This window comes from Dysidea avara, chromosome 12 (genome assembly GCF_963678975.1).
Source record: "Dysidea avara chromosome 12, odDysAvar1.4, whole genome shotgun sequence".
NCBI lineage: Eukaryota > Metazoa > Porifera > Demospongiae > Dictyoceratida > Dysideidae > Dysidea > Dysidea avara.
In genome coordinates, this window is record NC_089283.1 from 7,571,726 (window position 1) to 7,588,412 (window position 16,687).

Consider the following 16,687-nt stretch of genomic DNA (forward strand, 5'->3'; position numbering starts at 1 on the left):
TGAAGCTGGAATCAATGTGGGCATTGGAAAGCTGCATGTACATGAGCCATATCTACCAGTAACTTGTACACATCTACAAGTTACACTTAAACATGCCCAATCCCACAACAGTGATAAATATACTGTTCCACCTTCTACAAAAGTGCCACATGAGGACGTCTGCCATTGCTGTATGGGGTGGGTGCCAATCTTATGCAGGATACTGTAATTGTCTTCCTGGCTATATATGTTGTGAAGCAAAACTATTTACTTCCCTTTTTTAAAATTAAAATTGGAGGATGAGCTATAGATGTTAATAGTTAGAGAGAATATCTTCTGTGGCTGGTGTAGCTGTAGTCACTCCATGTCAATCTCGATTCCTAGAAATGCCAGGCAGGAAGTGGACCTCCAATTAAATTAACTGTGACTGGTCTGGTAAGATCAGGAGGCTGTAGATTGTAGACATGCATAGTTCCTGGTCTTGCTTTGATGCTGTGTGCAGGTGCCTTGCCACCAGCTGCAGTATGAAAACATTAACAGTGTCCAGTTCTTTTAAATATCCAAACACTAGGTCAGACATTTTAAGGGTAGGGCAAAGGCCAACCTTGTTCATATAATTGGATTCAATACCTAGCGAATGCTGAGTTGTGAAGCCTGGGATCATCCTGTGTACTTCTTGAATGCCAGCTTTTACTAAAGGAGACTCCAGGAGCTACTAGAATAGCCATGTCATTTATCGATGTGTGTAAGACAGCTGTTTTTCTACCATTTTCACTGCTTGAAATAATTTTCCCACAATCAGACAATTTCTGTTATTTTATTGTTGGAGAACAGCCTTACAAAGGCGGTAATATTTAATGTGGCCACAAGATTTATCTTTTGAGGATTGTACACCAGCCTACTTGTGCTTGTCAGCTATAAACATGTTGAAATTTTGCTGCAATAGCTTAAAGCACCTAGCTGTTTTCCTGCTTGGACTACAAACCGTATGTACATCATGTTATGATATTGTTTCACTGCTTTTGGTTTGCGTACTGAAAAACTCAGAACGGGTACTAGTACATCAATAATTTTTGTGCTTTGTCCAGACAAAATCTGTGTTGTACTGACAGTTTGACAGTACGCTCAATATATATATATATATATATTGGGAGCCCTGTTATTATACTCCTGCACAAGGAAATCAGTGATCAGCTACCATTTTTCAGGCTTACTTTTGCTTAGGTATTAGTCTCAAGGAGACAACCCTTTGGCATTGCACCCAAAAAACACTTCTACCTTCTTTATCGTCTTGCTAGATAGCCAATCACTTTGCTTTGATATGTTGCAGTCTATATGTATGACAGATGACTCTTGTGTATCCAAGACTGTTGTCTGGGATATAGGTATAAGCAACTGAGATATTCATGATCTGACAGCTTCCATATCCACTGCTCCAAATAGAGTGAGGGTAGACATCCCATGACATAGGGATCAGAGGCTGCAGCCCTGTTTACTGTCCAATACTCATACATAGGTGATTCATGTACACATAATGGCATTCCTTCTGATAGAATATGACATCCCAAATAAGCAGGGAGAGGCCTGATAAATTACACACCACAAGGTGGAAAGCCAGGCCTCTCCCTAATACCATACCCTACTAGTCCTGAAGATCTACTCATCTGGTCTGGTAGCTAATTAACACCACATAGCTAATGGGATTTGAAACAAATGAACAGCCAGGACCAATGGCATAACCTTGGGTAATCATACAAATGAGGCACAATTCCTTGAGACCTGAAGTATCCACAGATTTGTCAAGTATCAATGAACATAGCAACTACTGAGATGGGGACTCCTGTAATGGTTGAGTTTGCTATTACTGCAAAATTAAAGCTTGCAGCAGCGGGAGTTAAACTGTGCATGTGATTGTTGATAACGCAAATAGCAGGTTGGTGGCACCACTTGTATGTGCTGACAGAAGACATCAATATTTGTTGCTGCCAATGCAACAGGTATTACTTACCATTCGTGAATGATATATAGCTTGCTACAAGCCCCTAACTGCCAGGCTACGCTGTAGGTACACCCCTACAAGCTAGTAGGTACATCCCTGCCATACAGAAAGCCAGTATAGGTACACTCCTACCATACAAGTAAGTACACCCCTACCATACAACAAGCTGGTAGTTACACCCCTACTGTACTTTAAGCCGGTAGGTACACTCCTACCATACACCAAGCTGGTAGATTCATCCTTACTGAGGGGCGGATCCAGGGGGGGGGGGGGGCAGCCCCCCCACCTTCAGAATTTTTTTATAGTGCTGCTCATTGAACATAGCTAGGTACTTTAGACATAATTCAAACATTTTTAATACAGTTTATGACTATGTGTAACATAATAAATCTGTCTCAATCATTCCAATTTTCAAAATTTCTTTGTAGACTTTATAACTACTAACAGTTCAGTAGCTTCCAGATTGAATTTTCATAAGCATTTACAAATTTTAGTCAAAATTTCCACCAAATTCAATCTCACAATGTTAAGTTTTCAAAATGTCATTAGGGAGCAGTTTAAACTAATTCTCTGTTTTTTTTACTCAGTATATCTTCCAGTGTTTGAACTACATGTATATTCAGTCAAAATTGTTACCAAATTCAATCTCAGAACGTTAAATTTTCAAAATTTCCTTAGGGAGCAGCCTATAGGTCTTTACAGTGACACTAATTCTGGTTTTTAACTCAGTATCTTCCAGTTTTTACAAATTTCAGTCAAAATTGTCACCAAATTCAATCTCAGAGCATTAACTTTTCAAATTTTCCTGGTGGGGCATGCCCCCAGACCCCCTTAGAAAGCTCATGCTTCGCATTTCGCAGAGTGTGCTTTGCACACTGTAGAGTGACTTCTACCTGTGTGCCCCCCCTCCCCTCCCTCCCTTAGCATAATCCTGGATCCGCCCCTGTTACTATGCGGCAAGCTAATAGTTACACCCCTACCATACAGCAAGTTTGTACGCTGCATGTACACCTGGTCAGTAATATTCTTTACTAGTTGAATCCTGAAGGACAAACACCGTGGTGCATGAGGTGTTCACAACAAATGTTGTTGACTATTGACTAATAATGAGAGTCTGTCCCATAAAAATCGCACTGGTCAAGGGTAAACAACACTTTTAATTCTAAGATGTAGCATTTGGGTGCGGTTATGTACATACTTTATGCTTTAATTTCTGATAAAACTTTTGATAATTCTTAGTATTCTAAGCCAACTATTTGTGTTTCATGTCTATAAATCACTGCTCTCATTCTGTGATTATTGAGTGAATTGACCCAACACTAAACTATGTTTTGCAAACATTGATACAATGAAAAACTCTAAAATACTTAAATGCGTGCGTACCTGTGAAATGCATCTCGCAGCAATTTAAAACAAAATTCTATAATTCCCACAGTTCAAGAGTGTGTACTATTTCACCTCAGGCAGTTTAATCTAAGAAACTCTTGGTAGAGTGGTAAAAAAATATTTGTTTGCTGCTCCGTCTTTTAAAAGTAATGATGTTCTGCAACTTGAGAACAAATATATAAGCTGTGTTTACCATGAGTCTAGGTGTACCCCTGATCACCAGGAAGGTGCACCCCTACGTACAGTATCCCTGTAGGGTACACCCAAATCATACAACAAATTAATCAGTAGGTACATCCCTACCATACAGCAAAGTAATCAGTAGGTACATCCCTCTAACATCAAGGGAGAATTATGACACCAGAAGAGATGCAGCTTAACTGTCCTCACTTCGAAGTTCTAAGCCAAGAATACATTTCTCCAGAAATTAAATTATCACATCACAGTACTAACCATCTTGTTAATCACATCATTGCCTTAAACAGGAAGTGAGGTGTTATCTCCATCAGTGTCACACTCCTCTACAGAATGTATTTCTTATATGCTATCTTCCATGAAATGCATGCAGTGTCTAGGTGCATTACCTGTCTGCTGGCTCCCCTATGCTGGATCTTCTTGGCTTATGCAGGACAACAAGCACGTGACTGCACCGTGCCAAGCCTTGTAACTATCTATAAGAGCTTAATAGTACCCTATAGGTTACCTACCTGCGTTAGCATACATACATGACTGTCAGCTGCAGAGCTGAACAAACTGCTGTAGTTGTGACTCAGACGTAAGATATACTTGCTGCCACAATAGCATCTAAATGGCAAGCTGAAAGTGCATGCCTACCACAGCCACATTATCTCCATGATGTCATCTGGGATGGATGGTCTTGTTGTAGCTCAATGGGGATTGATCATAATGTTGTAGTAATACTTAGCTGCTCCCATACTTGAGAAGTTCCTGTACTACACCCTGTAGCTTTAATATCAACTCAATAAAACTCTTCCACTAAGCTTTAATACCAACTCAATAAAACTCTTCCACTAAGTTTTAATGTCAACTCAATAAAACTTTTCCAGCACTGCAAACCATTGGTGATACTGCTGCTCCTTAGCTGCCACTGCTGCCCTGCTATAGCATAGAACAGTGTTGCCAGATGATTTGCTCCAAATGTTCATGTGGAAAAATAAATTTGTTCATAATAATTCATAAATCCATAGTCACTTTCCAAAGACTAGTCCACACATTATAAATAGGTGGATCTGTGGGTTAGTAGGGCACTGAATAGCAAAAAAAAAAAATGGTCGCCACCTAAAATTGCCAAAAGTTCATAGATTATTTGTGACTGGATTTTGGAAAAACGATCCAAATCGCACATTAGAAGTTTCGAGATAAACGGTTTTAAAGAATTGAAGCCAGCATAACTCTCCAAGGATAGCAAGCACACGTATGAAATTTACACAAAAGATGCATCAATCTGTTACCTTTCAAGCCACTTCCAGTACTTGTAGCTGCTTGTACAGTTTCCTGCCAAATAAGATAGAAAATTTGAGCAGTTGGACGAGCGAAGTAGTATCACGAGTGCTCACAAAGGGGTGGAGGGTGGGGGGTGGCAGGGAGGGCAAGAGATAGACCCCAAAATGGAGGCAGACCACGATTGGAGTCCAGACACGAGATTACAGGGCTGTGCTGGCTCCCCAGTGGCTGATATGTAGCAAAATCAACAGAGAACACGTCTGGCCAACATTATAAGGCTGTCCACCAGTAAACCACTAATTCTTGCCAAGCCAGGTCCTTCACAAGGCCTGAAACCGCCATTTGAGCACTCTACACCCCCCAGAAAAGACGTGTGTAAAAACCAGCCTCATGTAGTTTGAGTAGTGCTGAGGGTCAAAACTTGTAATGGAGGTAGACCACGATTGGAGTCCAGACATGAGATTACAGGGCTGTGCTGGCTCCTTAGTGGCTGATATGTAGCAAAATCAACAGAGAACACGTCTGGCCAACATTATAAGGCTGTCCACCAGTAAACCACTAATTCTTGCCAAGCCAGGTCCTTCACAAGGCCTGAAACCGCCATTTGAGCACTCTACACCACCCAGAAAAGACGTGTGTAAAAACCAGCCTCATGTAGTTTGAGTAGTGCTGAGGGTCAAAACTTGTAGTACGATAGTGTAGCTATCCACTGGTGGTGTTAGTTTGATTTTGCCTGATGTGCGATTTGGATCGGTTCTGTAAAATCTGGTCACATTTTAGGTTCACAAACAAGACTAAATCTATGAATTTTATTCACAACATGGCAACACTGGCATAGAATGATTTAGAACAGGCTAGCTGCTACATATGGTACCACCTCAAACCTATTGTTGATACCTTCAAATGAATACCACAATGCATAGTGATCAAGCCAACCCTATTGTTAGTTGTTTACTGACACCTTTGCCTGCATAGTGCTTAACCTTAGTCCCATAGACTAATGTTGCTATGGCCACCTTCAAGTTAACACTGTTTAACCTTTGATTAAACTTGTTTATTATACATGGATGGCTCACAATTTTAAGCAAGACTCAAATGTGAATATGCATTTGAAAATAGCTACAAGCCAATCTGTAATTTTGCCGTCAATGCCTTGGTCAAATTGTGTGATAATCTGGCTGTACCTTATACACCACCTCAGGGTTTGAATCCTTGACTCGTAATGGGGTGACAGCTGAGGTGAATAATTAGTATGGTTGTGTAGTATTTATGTGTTGCCAGATTTAAAGTTGAAAAATTACACTTGGTTGCATGGTGGAATCCTTCATGTCAATGCTGGTAACCAAAATGGTTTGACCTTGATAGCTTGCAGTGTTGTTTAGTAATGCATTAGGCTTTTAGTTTTAGTTATAGCTGTAAATAGAAAAACGTATTAGTTAAAGTTGTAGTTTTATTTACCATCATTAATATATTTTAGTTATAGGTTTAGTTTTAGATGCTAGATTTTTATAGATTTCGTTAAAGTTTTAGTTTTAGTTACCATCTTCAATACACTTTAGTTATAATTTAGATGTCACATTTCAAGAGTTTTAGTTATGATAGTACTGTATAGTAGAAATTGTTAACATTTGGGCTTTTCTGGCCAAAATTGCACCAATGCAACTAAAATTCAACCTACATATTTGCTTCCCTATAAATTCTAAATCCCAAAACCATGTGGGTATATATGCTTGCATTTAGGTGCTACAAATTACACAGCTGCAAATTGACAAGCATAATAATATTGTTTATTTTTCCATTAGCACTTAAATAATACAAGATATACAATGTGACAATTTTAAGTTGTCAAGATAAACATGGTAAACACAAGACCAAGGTACCAAAATCAAAATTATCAAGTGCCGAAACAATTGCAGTAAATATGAAGACCAATTTAGCAATCAGTGCATGCATGCTATCCTTCAATAATTTGATGCATATTTCAACTCGCCATGTTTGGTTCTGTAATTGAATGTACTTGATTCTTTTTCAAGGAACACAGTGCATGTGATTTCACTATAAAGAGCTATTATTACAATTAAGTTTAAGGAAAATTAGGAATTTTAAGGTCGATTAGGGATCATAGAAAGGGAAACAAGAGGGAAGTTGTCTACACATATATCAGTAAATATTTAATCCCCACTTCACTCTATACCCATGACTGAATTAGGGATTAAATGTTCATTAGTATATCTGCAGGTGTAGGTGACCTCCCTTGTTTTCCTAGTATATGATCAGTAATCAACCTTAAAATTCCTTGAACTTGTTTGTTTACTTTTTGTAACATTATTATAACTGATACTGCTTCAAAAGAAAGGATGTCACCAGAGGTAATGCAATTTTCATCTGAACATGTGCCTGACTTAAAAGTGAAGTGGCTGTTATGCTGCTTTGTTCAGCCCATTACACAGTGCTACAAATGAAGAACAGTAGAAGAAATGCCTTGCAATCATTCCGGTCACCATAAAAATACAGACGATTCACAAACCCCAACTATCAAAATTATTATACTGACTCAAAAGTGAAGTGGCCATTGTACGCTTCGCTTTCACCTATTTTCATCCTGTTACACAATGTTACAAATAAGGAACAGTATTAGAAGCACCTCTGCACTCAATCAAGTCATCACATTAAATACGGATAATTCCTATTTACTAACATATGCATCGCGCTATTGTGAATTGATACCTTGGGACTGTCAACAAAATGAAATGGGACACAAGGTAAGTCCATGATGAGTGCATTGTACATACGGTGGTATGCCAAAAGGCACATCTTGGGATGAAGTGACGTCAAATGGTGAAGAAATCAAGCCTGTACCCTTAGCCATTATTGAATTATGCTTGCCTGCATGAAGGCATCAAGTAGCTAGTTAGTAGAAAATTCCTAAAATTTTGTAACAATCTATCGGAAGTATTTAGGGTCGTATTGGAGGTACTTTTGAGCTAACCGATACTGCCAAGGTGCCAGTATGGTATTATGAAGCTAGTGTTTGGGTGGTATTGTTTGATCAGAAAAACCCAAACCATATACAGTACTACTGTACTATGATTTTTAAATCTGTGATAGTATAGTTTAAGGTAGCTATATGTTCTGCTTAAAAACATCACAATAGTAACTTTTTAGCATTAAAGTGAAGATATCTTCATAGCAAAGCACTTTAGTTGCTTTCATATTGATAGTTTATGTATAATTTATAGTGAATAATTATCAAGACACACGGTAGTGTGTCGTGCGGCCCAAGAAGCCGGCGCGTAACACCCGTGAGTATATTGACAGGAAGAAAGAAAACGCAATTTTTGCACCTCCGTAACTCTGTGCTTCCTTGATGAAACAAGACGATTTTTGCTGTGGACATGCCCCCCAACTGCAACACTCCACATTCCAAATTTGAGCGAAATCGCTTCGCGCGTTCCCGAGATATGCGACTTCAAAAATTGGCTCAGTTTCTTCGTTTTTTCTTCTTTTTCTTTTTCTTGTCGCACACTTACAAAAACTGCTATAAAACTCGAACGCCATATCCGATTGCCTTGAAATTTAGCACACAGAAAGGGGATATAAGGGCGCATCTCGGTACCAACTTTGGCTGGAATACGATAAACAGGCAGACACACGGTAGTGTGTCGTGCGGCCCAAGAAGCCGGCGCGTAACACCCGTGAGTATATTGACAGGAAGAAAGAAAACGCAATTTTTGCACCTCCGTAGCTCTGTGCTTCCTTGATGTAACAAGACGATTTTTGCTGTGGACATGCCCCCCAACTGCAGCACTCCACATTCCAAATTTGAGCGAAATCGCTTCGCGCGTTCCCGAGATATGCGACTTCAAAAATTGGCTCAGTTTCTTCGTTTTTTTTCTTCTTATTTTTCTTTTTCTTGTCGCACACTTACAAAAACTGCTATAAAACTCGAACGCCATATCCGATTGCCTTGAAATTTAGCACACAGAAGGGGGATATAAGGGCGCATCTTGGTACCAACTTTGGCTGGAATACGATAAACAGGCAAAGAGTTATGAGCGATTATTCACGAAAAATAACACCAATATGTTGTCACGCCTACAGGGTAAACCGCGTATGGGAAGAAGCTGAAAATCGGTGGGTGAATAGGTTAACTATTGAACCTCAAACCTTTTGTGGTTTGAAAGAAATCGAGCTAAAAAACAGGAAGATACAACGAAAAAACCAACAGTGTGTAACATTTACGCAATCGAGATTAGCTAATAAAAAAAAACGACTACTTGCCACGCCTACCAGATAAACCGCTTGGGGTAATGCTTTCAAAATCGCTGTATAGATGGAGTAATCATCTTAGAAAAGCTCTTCAATGGTGTAGAAGAATCAGACTTAAAGCCACGGAGTTATAACACGAAATCCAACTTGGTGCAGCAAGTGCGAGATCGAGGTACTCTAATAGAGCAGTCATCCTAATAGAGCAGTCACCCTGAAGAGAATTCAAGAGATCAGCTAGAAATAAGAAACCTGTATAGAGATCAGCTACACACAAGTCACCCTGTAGAGAGATCAGCTAGAAGAAGTTACCTTGTAGGGAGTTCATGCAACTGTGGAAAGAGATAGTTCAGCTAGAAAAAATCACCTTGTAGAGTTCAGCTACAAAGAAACCACCATGTAGAGAGTTCAGCTACAAACAAATCGCCCTGTGGAGAGATCAATAGAAGAAGTTACCTTGTAGAGAGTTCAGCTTCAAACAAATCACCCTGTAGAAAGATCAGCTAGAAGAGGTCACCTTGTAGAGAGTTCAGTTACAAAGAAACCACCATGTAGAGAGCTCAGCTACAAACTAGTGACCTAGTAGAGACATCAGCTAGAAGAAGTTACTTTGTAGAGAGTTCAGCTACAAAAAAACCATTCTTTAAAGAGCTCAGCTGCAAACAAATCACCTGTACAGAATTCAGTCACAAATAAATCACCCTGTAGAAAGATGAGCTAGAAAAAGTTACTTTGTAGAGAGTTCAGTTACAAAGAAACCACCATGTAGAGAATTCAGCTACAAACTAGTGACCCTGTAAAGACATCAGCTAGAAGAAGTTACCTTGAGAGAGTTCAGCTACAAAGAAACCATCATTAAGAGAGTTCAGTTTCAAACAAATCACCTGTAGAGAGTTCAGCTACAAACAAATCTCCCTGTAGAGAGATCAGCTAGAAGAAGTTATCTTGTAGATAGTTCAACTACAAGCAAATCACCCTGTAGAGAAATCAGCTAGAAGAAGTTAACTTGTGGAGAGTTCAGCTACAAAGAAACCATCATTTAGAGAGTTCAGTTTCAAACAAATCACCTGTAGAGAGTTCAGCTACAAACAAATCTCCCTGTAGAGAGATCAGCTAGAATAAGTTACCTTGTAGAGAGTGAAGCTACAAACAAATCACCCTGTAGAAAGATCAGCTAGAAGAAGTCACCTTGTAGAAAGTTCAGTTACAAAGAAACCATCATGTAGAGAGATCAGCTACAAACTAGTCACCTTGTAGAGACATCAGCTAGAAAAGTTACCTTGTAGAGAGTTCAGCTACAAAGAAACCATTCTGTTTAGAGCTCAGCTGCAAACAAATCACCTGTACAGAATTTAGCTACAAACAAATCACCCTGTAGAGAGATCAGCTAGAAGAAATTACCTTGTACATAGTTCAGCTACAAAGAAACCACCAAGTAGAGAGTTCAGCTGCAAAGAAATCACCCTGTAGAAAATTCAGCCACAAACAAATTGCCCTGTAGAAAGATCAGTTAGAAGAAGTTACCTTTTAGAGAGTTCAGCTACAAAGATACCATTCTGTAAAGAGCTCAGCTGCAAACAAATCACCTGTACAGAATTCAGCTACAAACAAATCACCCTGTCGAGAGATCAGCTAGAAGAAGTAACCTTGTAGATCGTTCAGCTACAAACAAATCACACTGTAGAGAGATCAACTAGAAGAAGTTACCTTGTAGAGAGTTCAGCTACAAACAAATCACCCTGTAGAGAGATCAGCTAGAAGAAGTTACCTTGTAGATCGTTCAGCTACAAACAAATCACCCTGTAGAGAGATCAGTTACTTTGTAGAGAGTTCAGCTACAAACAAATCTCCCTGTAGAGAGATCAGCTAGAAGAAATTACCTTGTAGAGAGTTCAGCTACAAAGAAACCATCATGTAGAGAGTTCAGCTGCAAAGAAATCACCACTGCCCAAATTTCAAGGCAATAGCTCTTTCCAATCTGAAGTTATCAATTGTCAAAGTTGGCAAATTGTGTGTGGAAGGCCCCTTTTCGCAATTCCAGTCACATATGTATTATATATATAATTTGTACATTTACTGATAAAATATTTAATGTACATCTACTTTATCTTTTCTTCTTCCTGTAGTAAAGAAAAAAAACATATGTTAAAAAAGTCCCAAAGCTGGCCATATGCCGGCTTTGGGGTATACAAATACAAAAAGAAATGAAATCTAATCCAAAACAGCCAAGCTGTAAAAAAAGTGTGCGGCCCTCAGAAAGGCTATGGTGAAAAAAGATGTGAAATCCAAGGTGGCGGCCAAGAAATGGCTGTGATGGTAGGTTAATGGTAAAAATTTTAATAATGACAATTTAGGTAAATTTTGTGAAGCGGCACAAAAATTCACCTGAATTGTCGTTATTAAAATTTTTACCATTAACCTACCATCACAGCCATTTCTTGGCCGCCACCTTGGATTTCACATCTTTTTTCACCATAGCCTTTCTGAGGGCCGCACACTTTTTTTACAGCATGGCTGTTTTGGATTAGATAGCTATATGTGTTCAAGTGTTACTACAATAATTATATATATATTATATCATAGCAAAGTACTTTTAGTTTTAAACAAGCAACAAGTTTTATAGTTGTACTTTTAGTTTATTGTATTTGTGGTAAGTACTTTTAGTTTCAGTTTCAGTTATTTGTAAACATTTAGTAATATTTAAAGTTTCAATGTAAAAATTGAGGCACTTTTAGTTATAGTTTTAGTCTTTTGAAAAATCATAAAAACTACAGTTTTAGATTTAGTTTCGGATAACTAAAAGTAAAAACCTCAACTAAAACCACTTTTAGTTTTAGTTTTGGTTAACTAAAACAACACTAATAGCTTGCTGCTTTAGATAGGTGCATGTATTAATGTGTAAACTTCTCTCTTGGGAAGTTAGCCTTTTAGAGAGGTGACCTTGCAGGTGGCTACTAAGACAGATTCCACGTAATAATGCTCTGTGCTATTTTATAGAATCATCAACTTATGAAGAAAACAAAGTTTGTAAAAATGTTGATACAAAATGGTGTGGTGAAGTACTGTCATTATTACTGAATGACCCCAGTACACATGATGTAACATTCAAGACATCTGATGGTGGTAGTGTGAGTGCTCATAGGGTAATAGTAGCAGCTGGTTCACCAGTGTTCCATGCTATGTTGTATGTTAACATGAAAGAGAGTAGTCAGAATGAGATTGAACTACCCATTGAGTCGGGCCGGCAATGTAGATACAAAAACTTTGAAGATGCTGCTTTTCTTCATATACACTGGCCATATATAAACCACCTTGGAAAATTGTTGTTACTTGTTACAAGCTACTCGTTATTTTGCCATTGATAAATTGATAGAGTTGTGCAGTAATTCAATTGGTGATGCACTAGATCTTGATAACTTCTCTAGTGTTGCTGGATTTGCAGTGGAACATAAGTTTGACTTGCTTTTTGAAAGATGCTGTAAGGTGATAGAAACAAGAGCTAAAAAGGTTGTATCTACCATAGGGTTTGTTTCCTTACCATTAAATGTCATGCTTGCTGTTACAAAGTCATCGAAGCTCAAGGTTGGAGAATTGGATTTATTTCTTGCTATTGTTAAATGGGCTAAACATCAACAAGACAAGTTGAGTGAAGATCATATCAAATCAGTTTTCAAACAGATTCGCTACCCACTAATCTGGAAGAATAATTTGCTCAACAGCATGTTACCTACAGGAATGGCTGAACCTGATCTTTACAAAGCTGCTTTGAAGTACCTCAATGGTGATGAGTATGATGGTCCACAAGAACAATTAGAAGTAAGAGATTACTACTTTGATTTCACAGCTGGCAGTGGTTGTCGAGTAAACTGTACACCTATAGGTACTCTAATTACATTTGGATCATCGGGTGGTTCGAGTCATGTTAAGGTATTCCCTGCAGAAGATGACCCAATGCTGTTTGTAGTGCTTATAAAACAGTGTATATAGTGACAAGACCAAAATCAGTTTCAGTTTACAAAACAGTAATTTCATGTATATGGACATAGCAAATGCCACTAAATTTGATAGGACAAGAAGTAGATGGGTTCATTTTTATTCATAATCAAAGAATACATGCTAAAATAGGAAGCGAATATGTGCCAATTACCCTGGCACACACCAATGAAGATAAACGTTTGGGATTGTGTTTCGAAGTAAACTTGTTTGACGCAGTGGGTAGTCAGATTCTGCTACACTGCATGGTTACAATGACAAACATCAATAGAAATCAACAACATAATATTTAGCATACATGCAATAATATAATATTATTATGTATCAAGTTTTCCAAAATTTATATGTTTTTATAGGCTGCCATATATGTATGTATAGTCATTGTAGCAAGTCATTTCATCTAAAATGTGTTGTATGCAGTGATGGGATGGGATGGTAATTTTAACAGGTTCCTCATGCAACCTTTCCATGATTGCGTAGCACAAGAACACATGTATCATTATGATTATAGCTGACAGATTACATGAACATTTCCTGTTCTTCATAGAGTGGGCAGAAGTTGGCTCTATAGTGTGTTGCATGGAAGTTGGAACAGCATTGGAAGTTGGAACAGCATTGGAAGTGTCACCTTCATATTCTACATACATTACCATGAATGAATATCACACAGAAATTGAATAAGAACAAAACTACAATTATGGCTGTTGAAAATATCCTTCAGTAGATTAATGTTTTATAAACTTAACTTCGGTTTGCTGTGTGCATATATAATATAATTTATAAGTTTATTATTTTATTAAGGGTTTTACAGCACAAGTGCTGAAGATTTGTAGGACACCTGGTTGTACAGACTGCAGCTGGTTAAAGATATAAGTTTGTATTTAAGTGTGCTGTACACATTGCAAATACTGTGAAAATACAGTACAGATAGCATTATTATCAGCACCATATTTCCAGTTCAAATCTAAATAACTTTCTAAAATGGGTTTGGTCTTCCTCTTAAGCTAGCTTGTGCCGATCAAATTGATATTATTTTCAACCATTGATCAAGAAGCGTAATAGAATAATAGATCAAGTATTATAAATTACATGTGCATTGTATGGCTGAAACGGATAGCAATTTTTACAACTGTATATATATCCGGATATCCAGAACAAAATGTTTTTGGAGAGTGACATCGACATCATCACTTGTTATAAAAACGTCGTACATTTTATCTTGACATTCACATGAAATTAAGTTTGTATGGTAATGTTAAATGTGGAGGCTATGTATCATGCTATATAAGAAACTATCCTGATGGCTTCAAATTAGTATCTGGATAATGCAGATATGTATCCCTATGTATGTGTGACAAGTTGAGAAAAAAATCCATGGCTGGACTGGGCAGCCTTGATCCTGCAGCTGTCCGATTTATGCTATAATTATTATGTTATAGCATAAATCGGACGGCTGCAGGATCGAGGCTGCCATGGATTTTTAACTTGTCACATATACTGAATAATTTATAACATCTTTAACCAGGCTGTAGGACCAATTATCCTACATACCTTCAGCACATATACTGTCAAGTGTAATATGTATAATGCAGTATGTATGTGATTCATTCTCAAAGTATATAATAGGTGTAAGAAGTAACATCTTTAACCTGTCTGACCAGGTGTCAGCACTTAATAAAACTAATTAAAAAGTAATTAAATTTTAGTGTTTGACAGCTAGTTAACTTACGTAGCTACTTACAGTACATGCGTGATTATTGTGTGCAAATTTGATGTCATTATGATCAAGAATTATCTCATGTAGACTAAAGCTTGTACTATATATCAATAGCTGTAACCCATGCACTGTAGTATGGGAGATATGGTAGGCTTTTGGGTCTGATTTTCCCTTATTATTCTCTCTCATCGATCCCAATCTCTTCATTGTGCTCAATTTTATTATATTTATATATTCTCATCCTCCTCTCATTATTCCACAATATCACAATTCACCTTGCCTATAATATTAACTGCATGTTTCAAGTTATAATTACAGTTTTGGTCCTGTAAAAAAGCAATAAGTGTCTAGACTATATCATACATTCTGTTATAATAATATCTGGCTGAAAACGTGTAGCAATTAGTATAACAAATATAGTTGTAAACTATAATTGAAAAAAAAAATAGTACTAGCTGTAAAATCGTACATTGATTATAATTATTAATGTTTATTATAAATGCCACCACAAGTATATATAGGGTCATATTGAACTTATAGCTGAAGGCACTTTTGGGCTTGGTTATACCTAACCATGCAACACTACTAAGGTACCATGAAGGTGTTGTGTAAGAAAGTGCGAACCTCCATGATCCCTATGTACAGTATTACTGTACTTTATGATATGTTTGAATTTAGATATTACTATTATATAAGGGTAGTATGGATGAGAAAGCAATACCGTATAGCCAGAAATTTTCAAGGGACGAAACATTTGCAAATTTCGTGAGTAATGATAGCTTTGTGAAAATATAATCATGAAATGTTTTGGGTTTATACAAATAGCTATTACCTTACCAAAACTGTTTCCTAGACTTTTGTGAATTAAAAAATGTGAAAATCGCATTTTAACAGTTTCACGAAAGTTTTATCCCTCGAAAATTTCCCACTATATACAGTATTGCTTATAAGCATTTGGTTGGCTCTCTGCAAATACTGCATTTAGCTACAAGTAAAAGAGTGTCGGGATCTTGTTTAAGTATATCCAATGGCGAGGTTAATTAGGCACATGAAGGTGTGACACTTTTAATTGAATAGTGCAGTAGTCCTGCATGTTTATATCTTTCATTCACCCATTATTCCAATTTTTCTAGCCAGAATACCATCTGATATCAGAATTACATGTCAGCATACTCTATACTGAAAAAACAATGCAGTCTATAGCTACCGGGTACAGCTGTTCAGTCAAGTGACTTAAATTATAAGTACTCTTAGGATAGAAAGAAAATGCTATTGCCTGAGATATTTTTGCAATAAAAAAAATTGTTATCTCTTTCAGCCTGAGTTTCTATGAAAAGAAATAGGCAGCAGATGAAGCACTGCTACCACATCAACTCCATATAGTAGTATATATATACCACATAGCCAGCTAAGGCTTATTATAAATAGCCAAGGGAATATTTTGAATGTATGATGGTGTAATAAGTGAATTTTACCTTGGATTTCTATAGGGAAAACAGCTATTATAATAGTACAGAAAAAGGAACAGTATACATACATAAGAGAAAACCCCATAATCTATAATGGCTTCACATTCATATCATACCCTTGTATGGGTTTATGTGCATACTGCATGGGAATTGTATCACTCAAATGATGCTTGATTTTCAGGAAGTTGATTTCAAACTTAAGGCAACCAACTTCGTATAAAGTTTATGAATACTCACAAACTGTATAAGCATTATGTACCTTGTAGAATAACAACTTGTCTAATATCTCTGGTAATGCAGTACAGTCATCATACTACTATAATATGCAGGCTTATATTTAATATTTTATTTTTAGCAGGCTTATAGTTTTCAACACTGACAACACTCCCTTCAATTGACATGTCAAATGTGCGT